Source organism: Dasypus novemcinctus, chromosome 13 (assembly GCF_030445035.2).
Source record: "Dasypus novemcinctus isolate mDasNov1 chromosome 13, mDasNov1.1.hap2, whole genome shotgun sequence".
NCBI lineage: Eukaryota > Metazoa > Chordata > Mammalia > Cingulata > Dasypodidae > Dasypus > Dasypus novemcinctus.
The window spans coordinates 15,384,334-15,395,920 of record NC_080685.1 but is presented as its reverse complement, the minus strand read 5'-3'; the positions used below and the strand labels follow the sequence as shown (position 1 = coordinate 15,395,920).

Here is an 11,587-nt window from a genome sequence, read left to right as displayed (position 1 = left end):
GAAGTGTTGGCAAGGGCGTGGAGTAATGGGAACTTTTCTGCCTTGCTGGTGGGAATGTAAAATGGTGCAGCCGCTCTGTCACACACTTTGGCAGCTCCCCAGAACGTTAAGTATGGAATTACCATATGCCCCAGCAATCCCACTTCTAGGTATATCCCCCAAAGAATTGAATGCGGATACTTGTATGCCACTGTTTAAAGCACCAATATCCATGATAGACAAAAGGAGGCAACACTCCAAGTGTTTCTCCATTTCAACAGATGAATGGATAAACAAAATGTGGTACAGACTTACAAGGGACTATCATTCAGCCACAAAAAAGAATGAAGTTCTGATACATACTACAATGTGAATGACCCTTGAAAACATGATGCTAAGTGAAATAAGTCAGACACACACACAAAAATATTGTATGAGTCCACTTACATGAAATATCTAGAAGAAGCAAATTTATAGAGATGGAAAGTCCCACCAGGGGCTGGGAGAGGGGAAATGGGGAGTTTTGCTTAATGGACACAGACTTTCTGCTTGGGGTGATGACAACATATTGGTAATGCATAGTGGTGATGTCAGCACAACATTGTGAATGTAATTAAGATCACGAATGGTACAACTAAAATTGATTTTAAGAAACCACCATGGTAATCTTTTTTAAAAACTAAAATTCACTCAAGAAAACCTAAAACAATAAAATATGTACATATAAGTGAGATGAATTTGGATTTAAAAACATAAACAGGGAAGTGGACTTGGCCCAATGGATAGGGCGTCCGCCTACCACACGGGAGGTCCGCAGTTCAAACCCTGGGCCTCCTTGACCCGTATGGAGCTGGCCCATGTGCAGTGCTGATGCGCTCAAGGAGCGCTGTGCCAGGCAGGGGTGTCCCCCGCGTAGGGGAGCCCCACGCGCAAAGAGTGTGCCCCATAAGGAGAGCCACCCAACATGAAGGAAAGCGCAGCCTGCCCAGGAATGGCGCTGCACACACGGAGAGCTGACACAACAAGATGACGCAATAAAAAGAGACACAGATTCCCAGTGCTGCTGATAAGGTCACAGAAGAACACACAGCGAATGGACACAGAGAGCAGACAACTGGGGGGGGGGGGGGGGGAAGGGGAGAAATAAATAAAAAATAAATCTTTAAAAAAATAAAAAAGAAATAAAAACATAAACAGAGCACGTTCTCCTTTCCTGAAATAGAGTCATGGCACTTGCCAGAAAAGGTAGGGCCTAGATTTTTGTCTCCTACTCCCTTTTGCCTTCTAGCTCGCAGATGCCAATGCTGTGCCATTGGAAAACTGGGCCTTGGCCCTCTAGGAATGGGTTTTGCATTTTGAGGACACTACCCTCCTAAACCTCTCTCTTCCCACCTCTCTCCCTGTCCTTGCAAGATTATAGATAAATGGCTGTAAATAGCTTGGGGAGAGAGGGGAGGCCAGTGGTCATAGGAGACTCGTAATGGGGCCAGAGGGAAGAGGCCATCTGACGCAGGGCATGCTGGGAATTGTGGTTTCCCGTTACTTCACTGCGTCAACATGTTCGAGAAATCGGCAGTGGAGGCAGAGGAGCTCTCGTTTTTATGCCTGAGCTATGTTGCGTGAAACCTTGCTGGACCCTGGGATTTAGACTGGGATCTCCAGCCAAGCCGACCTGCTTGGCACGTAACTTCCTTCTCCTCATTTATGTTTTGCCCCTTGATTTGTTAAAAAATGAGTTAGATGTTTTAAAGTTTCCTATCACATTTTCCCCCCTGCCAATTAATACTTAGACTTCAAACAAGTTTTGTTTTATATGTCATGGCTTTGTTACTTAGGGAATAAAATTTATGCCTATTATTTATATCATTCCTGAAAATTATATCCTTAATCAACAAAATATTACCTGCTGTGACTCAATTCTTTCAGCCTAAAATTTTCATTTTATTGATATTGTTTGATATTTCTTTTTTATCTGGGTTGTGATCACATGGTGAGTTGACTCAGTCTTTTCATTTTTATAAGTTAATATGCCTCTTGTAGACAGGAAGTTAAATTTTCTAGAAAAACATAAATTAACTCAATAAGACATAGATGCCTTAATAAATCAACAGCTATAGAAGATGTTAAACAATTGTCAAAGACTGCATTCAAGAAAAGCATGTGGTTCACATAGGTGTATGGTTTATGGAGATTTGTTTTTTCAAACTTTCAAGGAACATTTAATACCCGTATTAAATAAATCTTTGCAGGACATAGCAAAATATGTAAAGCTTTTCAAATCGTTTTACAAATATGTGTAATCTTGTTAACAAATCTGATGAACCTAGAACAAAAAAGGCAACCAAATGCCAATCTCATTTTTAAGTACACACAAAAATCTTTAAATGTTTTAGCAAATCAAATCCAGCAACAAATTAGAAAAATAATACATCACACCAAGGAGATTTTATTCCAGTAATGGAAGGATGGTTCGACATGAGGAAACTAATGATATGATTTATCATGCAAAGAGTTTAAGGGGAAAAAAAATTATAATCTCAAGGTAGTATATGGGCAATACAATCTATTAAATTATTAATAAACAAATACCTGATATCACAGTTAATGATATAATATATTCCCATTAAAATAAGGAAACAGGCCAGGATGCTCATTATAATCACCATTGTTAAATCTTTTCCTAGAAATTTCCATTACATGACACAGAGGGAAAAAAAATATTGAAAAGGAGAAAAAAATATTTGAAGATTATGTGATTGACGATTCAAAAAACCCCGGAGTATAAACTGAAAAAGAAACAATTTATCAAATATATACCCGGGAGGCAGCGAATCTTGATAACTAAGGGATGGGTTCGGAACTGTCCTTCTAATTCTGGCTCTGTTACTTACCAGCTACTTGGCTACAGAGAAGTTATTAAATGCTAAGGCTAAATTTTCTCACCTACAAAATAGTTAACATTTATTGAGCATTTACTTTGTGTCAGACATGGTACCATCATTTTACATGCATCTCCATTATACAAATGAGAAAACAGAGGCACAGAAAAGTTCAGGTAAATTGACAAATGTCTGTCAACTAGTGAGTAATGGAACTGGGGTTTGAATCCACGCCTTTTGACTCCAGAATCCACCTCTTAACCTCCATACTATACTGTCTTTCCTTTGTCTCTGTGAAGTTTAGCTGTTGTTATTACAGCAATATAAAAAAATCGGTACCTTTCCTTCCAATATACCAGTAATAACCATTGTGTGTTTTTTTTGTTGTTGTTATTGTGAAATATATTTAAAAGAATAATTAAATTCAAAACAATATAAAAATTCAGAAATTAATTCACTAAGAAAGACCAGGATTAATATGAAGAAAAAAAATTTAATGAGAGACATAAAAGAATATTTGAACAAATAAGAAGATGTGTAATTCCCAGATGGGAAGGCAAACAATAGGAAGAAGTAAATACTTCTGAGATAATTTTATACAGTTAATGCAGTTCCAATGAAAAATCCAAAGGGATTTTTTTTTTATTAAAAAAAGATTTTAAAAAAAGTTCATTTGCACAATAGTTGAGTTAGAACAGCCCAAATTGTTTGGAAAAGTGGAATAAGAAGTACCCTTCAAGTACAAAAAGAAAGAAAGAAAAAAAAACCCATACACCTGGAAATAAGTAAATCCTCTCACTGGGAGATGTTAAACAGTGAATAGCTTGGGCATTTGCATATCATTTTTTTCATTGTTATTTTGTGATGATTTTATGTAGACCCAAATTACATTGGTATTGATTCTGATTGGGGCTTTAATTTAAATTAATTGGTTTAAAGTAAACAACTTTATTAGTTTGTGTCACAAATAAAGGAAATTTTTAAAAAAAGAATATTTAGAGATTTGCTTTAGGAAAAAAAAAGAAGTACCTTGAATTAATAGAATTCAAAACATTTTATAGAGCCGTAATACTTTAAATGGAACAATCTTATATCTAGTTATATAGATGAAAACAAATAGAAAGTCCTAGAACAGACACAACACAAATATATTTAATACATGATAGAGGCACTATTTCGAAAACAGTGAGAAAAGATAAATCATTTGAAAAAGGTTTTCTAAAAATAAATACAAAGAAATTATCATAAAAAAAGCAAATGATAAATTTGCCTGTGTATACATTTAAAATATATGACAAAAATATAATGTCAAAAATATAATTAATGAGTTAGGAGAAAAGATAAACTTGAAAATACTTGTATAAAATATTCTAAAGAACTGCTTAAAATACCAAAGACTTGTTAAAAGTAGCAAGGAAAAGATAAAGAAAAGAACAGGCAGTTGAAAAGAATAAAAATTAAAGTGGTCAATAAATACATTAAAAAAAAAAGTTTACCCTACCAGTAATCAAAGAAGAGCTGATTAAAATGAGAGTTCATGTTTTGTATATTAAATTGACAATTTATATATATTTAAGCACCCAGTGTTTCACCAGCAACAACCAGTTAAAAATATGCTAAAAATTTTATCTATTCTCAGTAACAATCAAAACCATAAATGACCAAGTTATAATACTATCAAAAATGTGCTCTATAAATTTTCCAAGACATACAAAAGATTTGATTAAATGACAATCTATATCATGATTCTGAATGTTGACTATGACAAAGATGTGATATCACAAGTTAAGGGAAAGAAATGGGTTGCAGTAACATGGATTTCTTTCCCTGCAAAATGTCAGCCAAAGACGCAGTAACAAAAGATTAGTTATGGTAACTTCCTATTTATAGAAATTTCAAAAATAGGCAAAAGCAATCTTTGTGGTGACCAAGTGACCAAGAAGGCGACATCTCGGCAGCTTCTGGGGTGCTGGTCAGACTCCACTTCTCAATCTGGGTCCTGGGATTAGGGTGTGTTCAGTAAATCCAAAGGGCTGTACATTTAGCATTTCGTGCTTTACTGTATGAATGTTACACTTCAATAAAAATTAACTTAAAAAAAGAAAACTGCAAGAGCCCCTTACCTTATAGTCTATATTTTAAAAAGTCAGTTGGAACATAGGAGTTAAATGTAAAACATTAGATTATAAACAGAGTATACACTTGAGAGCAAAAAATTTTTGTCTATTTGCTTACTGTTTTATTTCTAGCTCCTAGAATAAAACCAGGCTCCAGTGGTGCTTAGTATTTATTGAGTGAATGAATTAGAAGAAAATGCCAGTGGATATTTAACTGATAATTGGGATGGGAAAGGACATTCTAAATATAATCATAATTGGAAAGAAAGCATATCTTAAGAGACTGACATATTTAAGTGCATAACATTGAAAACTTCTGTAAGTAAAAAAATGTAAAGAGTATAAACAAAATTAAGGGTAAGGAACAAATTGGCAAAATATTTGCAATAAATGAGACAATGAAAATTAATATCTTAACAGGTAGAGAGCACTTAAAATTAAGGAGGAAAATACTAATATCCCCTAGGGGAAAATGGGTAAAAGCAAACGGACAATTTAGAACAAAATTAAAATGGCCACCTAACACAGGAAAAGACGTTTGATCTCATTAATTACCAAAGAAATGTAAAATAAAACTACAAAATGCTAAAAAAATTTTACCTATCAGATTTTTCATTCATTCATTCAACAAAAATCTTTTGAATGATTTACTTTATTAGGCTTTCATGGGGATTCCACAGCAAATGGACACAGCAAAAATTCCCTGCCTTCAGGGAGTTTACATTCTAGTGAGAGCAATAAAGCTGCTTTATAGAGAGTGATCTCTGAAGGCCTCTCTTGTAAGAAGGCATCTGAGCTGAGCGGTGAGAGAAGGAACTGAGAGATGGGATATGTGCTTCCAAGGGCTGCATACTCCAGGCAGAGGGTGATTAAGGGGGAGAGTGAGCAAGTGTAGAAAGGTAGAAGAGGGGATCTCCTCTCCCAAAGGCCAGTCCTTCTACTTGTACCCTAAACTGCCCATCCTATTAATACCTACCCTGGGACATGGTCCCTGCAGTTCTCTTTTCTACATCATCTATTTTCCTTTTCTACTGGAGCATTCCCCACAGGAAGTCAACATGTTAGCAAAATTCCTCCAAAGTTTTACCTATACTCCATTTCTTATTCCTTTCCTCCCATTTTTCTCTTGGATCTACTCTCTTAGTCTTCTGGACCCAGTATTCCCCTGGAGCAGCTTTTGCCAAGGTCATCAATGATCCAATAGTCAACTCCCATTTTTCATCTCACCTGATCCGTGGCAGAATTTGTCACAGTTGATCCCTCCTTTCTCTTCCGTGGCTTCCTTGGTACCACGGTCTATTGATCTCCTCTGAACTCTCTGGCAAGGATACAGTCAACCGGCTTCTTCTTCACTTCCCAGACACCGAAAATTGGAGGGCCAAGCGCTCCTGCCTCAGTCCTCTTCTCTATCGACACTCACTACATCAGGGATCTCCTACAGCCTCCTGGCTTGAAACAGCATTTATAGGCTGATAAATGAACATAGACTCCCAGATTTTACATGCAGCCTGGACATTGCCTGTGGACTCCAGATTCACCCACCTTAGGACTTGATGTCTCCACTTGAATGCAAACCCCCACTCCCACCCCCACCCTCATTCCCAGCCACACATCAGAACCCCCCTGCTACAGGCTTCTTCATTTCAGAAAACAGAGATTCCAGCCTTCCCGTTCATTGGCTGTGCCAAAAACCTTGGAGTCATCCTTGTTGCTTCTTTCTCATGCTATGTGTCTAATCCTTCTGGAAATCCCCTTTGCTCTACTCTGAAAATGTAGGTGAACCCAACCCCTTCTGACCCCTTCCAACGTTCCCACCTTTGCCCCGTTCACCATCACCTTTCCTGGCTGACTGCAGTGGCCTCCTTGCTGATCTCCCCATTTCCACTCTTGCCTCCCACCCCCAGTTATTTTCAACCCAGGAGCTGGGGAGATCCTCTAAAAATGTAAGTTCTATCATGTCTCACCTCTGCTCAAAACCCTCGAATGGATTTAGAGTAAAAACCAGAATTTCATACTTCCCGCAAGGCCCCATGGGATTGATGTCACTCCAATCATCCGTTTTGGGAAGAGTGCCCAAAGTCTTGAGGGAGATGCCCGGTTCTCCCTCCCATTTCTACCCTGAGTAGCTTTTTTCTCCAAAAAAAAGACTGAAGAATATTCAATGAAATCTATTAAAATGCTTGGCAAAACTACACAGACAGACACAGAGGCCAACGAAATATAAATATTCCATACCAGAACCGTCTTTTTGACCCTGCCACTGGTATCCACAGGCGTCAGGCCCAAATGCTTGGATGAAAAGGAGAGTCCAGGCAAAGGTTGGGCCGCCGGCTGCAGAGGGAAACCATTGAAAGCATTCAGATCTGTCTGAAAAATATGTGTGTGGTATGTTTTCCTAAAAGCACCGAAGGGAATGCAGCTATCTGACCATCTCCCTAACCCTGGAGAAGGTTTTCCTTCCAGGAATTATTCTCCAACCCGCCTCCCCCCCCCACTACCCACCACCATTGCTTATCTTTTCGTCCAAAACAAGAGGTCCCATTCCCTTGTTCGGATTGTGAAGTTATTGATACCCTGTGGACCAGTTTTGCTCTATTTCGTTTGGTTTTCCACTTACGTCTTCTGATGGCCTCCTTGAGGACAAACGCTCCAGGTGGTGTAACCCTGAGGGCTTGACTCCCGGGCCCTGGCTGCATTCCTCCACCTCCTGGGCTCCAGGGGCTCCAGCTGTAAAAATGCAGCAGGACACCACCTGCAGGGGTGGCAGGTTGTTACCAGGGTCAGTGAGATAGCGCTTTGTAACCTGCTGGACCGTGCGGTCTCTCCTCACTCGGCTCAGTGCTGCTCACTCACGGCTCGTGAGGTAAAATGGGAACAGCGTACTTTGTTAGGTGAAAAAAATCTGCCGTGTTGGCCTGTTTATACGAAGATTATTGCAAGGACTCCCACGAAGGAGGAAATGCACTCTGCGTCATTTTTTCTAGGGATGTGGATAAGGGTTACCTCTAATCATTTATACTCCTTAGGCACCAATGACATGTGTTTGGAAGATGGTATTTGGTAAGGAGATAGCCACCTTATAGTCTGCATCCCTGTTTAAAAACAAAATTAAAGCACACCTGAAAACCGCCACTTCCAAAAGGGATTGGATCAGCTGATATGAAATCCCCTTTCTCTAAGACGCTCACAAGTGCTGAAAAACTGTCCTAACATCCTTTTAAAAGCACTATTTGCATTCCAAGAAAATAAGAGGAATCCCGGGGTAAAGAATGAAGACGGGCATGAACAACAAAATGGCAACTGCCCAGATGGGGAAATGGCAGATGGGGGATGCCAATCTTATTAAGAGGACCTTTCCTTTTCATTTGTTTCCTTCTCTCTCTCTTTTTCAAATTTTGAAAAATTGCTAACATACGCAAATGTAGCATACAATAACCTCCCCCGTGTAACTATCACCCAGATTCAAACATTATCAAGATTTTGCAACATCTGATCTATCATTGCAAAAGAGATACAAACATAAAATCTAAGAATTTAAACAAAGGCCCTATAATGTTAAACTTAAACTGGAAATATTAGTACGAACTCCTGATTTGTTTTTATCTTTCAGAAGAAAAGGCCTAGAAAAATTAAAATGCAGTAGAAACGTGTCTTTTTTTTAAACTTTACTTAGAAAAAGAATTTCAATCCACCATGAATTGCAAGTATAAAACAGTATTTCATGATCTTATTATAATAAGAAAATATTACTTTAGAAGATAAAGTTTAGACCTATGAATTATTACAATTAACCATAAATGTTTGGATTTTTTTGCAAAAGCCTTTTAGAAATTTCTTGCACACATTTAAAACTTCAACTTAAATGCCCAAAATGATAGTTGTAAGTGCAAAAAAGAACTTGCAATCTTTGATACTGGTGACCAGTTTTCTTCTAAATATTGGCACAGATTTAGAAGTAACACAAACCTGGAGCCACAGAAACCTAAGTTCTGTCTCAGCTTTGTCACTTAAAACAAGTGTCCTTGGGTAAGTCACTTAGTGTCCTGGGGCCTCTGAGTCCTGTACTATAAAATGGAGATAATAATATCTGCTTGGCCTGCCTTGCAGACTTGTGTGAGGCACATGCACAAAGCACTACATAAACACAGAATCATTTTCTTGTTACAGTAGCCAATTAAAATAAAGATGCTCAATGTCATTAATCACTATGGAAACACAAATCAAAGTTACAACCACCAGAATGGTTGAAATAAAAAGAGAAACTATGATAAGTGTTGGCAAGGGTGTGGAGAGACTGGAAACCTCGTACACTGTTGGTGCGAATAAAACAAAATACAGTATATGTCCATATAATGGAATCCCATTCAACTATAGAAAGGAATGATACATGCCACAATATAGACGAGCCCCCAAAACATAATACTAAGTGAGATAAGCCAATCGCAAAAGGCCCCCTACTGCATGATTCCATTCCTAATAAGTGTCCAGAAGAGGTAAATCCATGGGGACAGAACATAGATTAGTGTTCTCCTAGGGCTGGGATGGGGAAGAGGGGAGGAGGTTTTGGGGGAGAGGGCTAAAGGGAATGGAGTTTCTTTTTGGGGTGATAAAAATGTTTCAAAGTTGACTGTGGTGATAGCTGCACCCTCCCCAAGCCACTGAACTGTACGCCTTGGAAGGGTGAACTCTATGGTATGTGAAGGATCTATCAATAAAGCCGTTTCAAAAAATGTGTTGGATCAGAAGTTAAAACAAAACTTTAAAACTTACTTGATGAAAACAATTTTTGTCAACTTCATTTTTCATCGGTTTGGCTCTCTTCTGCCTGGCTGCACTTTTTATTTCATTGCTGTTCATTTTGTTCTCTAGGAGTCACTGGTGAAAGGTCACGGGATAAGTTCCAGGAGGAGGATGAAAGCGTAGCAGTTTACCACTGACGTAATCCTTCAGGTTATATGGCGCTGATCAAGGTTGGTCTGGCTGCCCACGAGCCAGTCAAGAATCCTCTCATAGATGTCAGCAGTTGTTGGAGTTGGGTGGGGATCTCCATCCTCCCCAGGCTTTATAATGTTAATTCCTTAGGTAGCTTCCAAAACTTGCCTTGGAGTATTCTGGCCAGCTGTGATAAAGGTGGGAGGAGATCTCTCACCTGGTCTATTGTTTAGGTTTCCACGCAAGTCTTCTTTGCCTTGGTAGAGACAAAGGATGTCATCATCAGGCCTGGACAATCACATGAGCAGAAGCCAGGCTCCACATTCAGAGTCTGAAAATGCCTGACGTGGCCAGGTGTGGCAGACACACTTTCTGGTTGTCCATGATGGTGCTGATTGTTGAACGCTTACCACCATTAGGAGCGTTAGAACCTACAGGACAGCTTTCCTTCCAGTCCTGGCCATGAGACTCGTCTTGGAGGTGGCTCGCTTCTTCTGAACATATCTGCCAATTTTCTTCCTCCTCCTTCTGGCAATCCTCATACTCACTGTTGTCTTCCTCGCTGGAGGCATCTTCACTAACAGAGAGAGAATCCCTGCCTGGGAGATGGTTTGTCTCAGCCTCATCAAAATCAGAGTTTTCAAACTCAGTTCAGTTGGTTTCTCCAGGTTCTCCATATTCTTGTTCCTTAGTGCCCTCACTTAGTTGGATGGCTTAATCTAAAGCTAATCAGAAATAACCTTGATAGCTTCTGTTTCAAAGTATGTGGCCCGGGCACTCCCCTGCTCTGAAGTCAGCAAGTCAGCCTTATTTATCAAAATAACATTCTCCTATCAGCATCTATTTCGTTTACATAACATTCCAAATCCTCACATCTGAACAGGAGAGGTCTCCGAGAGACTACTATCAGGACCACAGTATCACTTCTCTCAATGACCTTACAAAGTTGGCACCAAAACCCCAAATTTCTTTCAAATGGGATCAATATCAACTTTTGTTCCTCCTCTAGCTGGACAAGCTGATGTCTCCATTCTGAAAAGTTATTTTTCTCTGCCTGTCTGAGTTCTTTTGGAGTTAATCTCTTGGTTCCATGTTGGGCTTCTTGGTATACACAAGAACTGTTAGTTTTTTTCATGGAGTTACTTAATTCTCTGGCTCTCCTCAAAAAACAGCAGTCCAGTTCTAGCCTCAGGAAGCACCAACTTAATATTAAGCTTCTCAGCCACAACTTCTGTCCCTCAAGTTCTGCAGTGCAGGGAAATCAAGGAAGCTCTGTTCAGCCACTGAAGATTAAGATGACCTTAGTCATTGCCATCATTGAGTTCACTTCTGTGCAACCAAGAGTCGGTGTGATGGTGACTATGGCTCCTTCAGTCTGAGGGGGAACTAGGGCCCTGCCCAAGGATCTACCACCTGTTGCTCTTCCCTGACCCATAGCAATACAGCTGTAGCACAAATCTTCTCTCTCAGCAATGAGTCTTTGGTTACTTCCTTGCATTCCAGCTCTACAAGATGCTTTAGGTTTATCTTGTACATACCCTTGCTCATCCATATAATCAGTCATTTGCCCAAGGAGCCCTGTTATTCTTCATGAAAATGATATTTAGGGACCAACCCAGAACTTGACACAGATGCTAGAATAAGCAGACAAGGACATCTAAGCAGTTATTATAATTGTAC

General features: G+C 39.2%; 1 pseudogene; it reads right to left on the bottom strand.

Annotated features, from left to right (window-relative positions):
• Nucleotides 1-9,505: 9,505 nt before the first annotated feature.
• LOC101439119 (large subunit GTPase 1 homolog) lies at nucleotides 9,506-11,342 on the bottom strand (annotated as a pseudogene).
• Nucleotides 11,343-11,587: the final 245 nt, after the last annotated feature.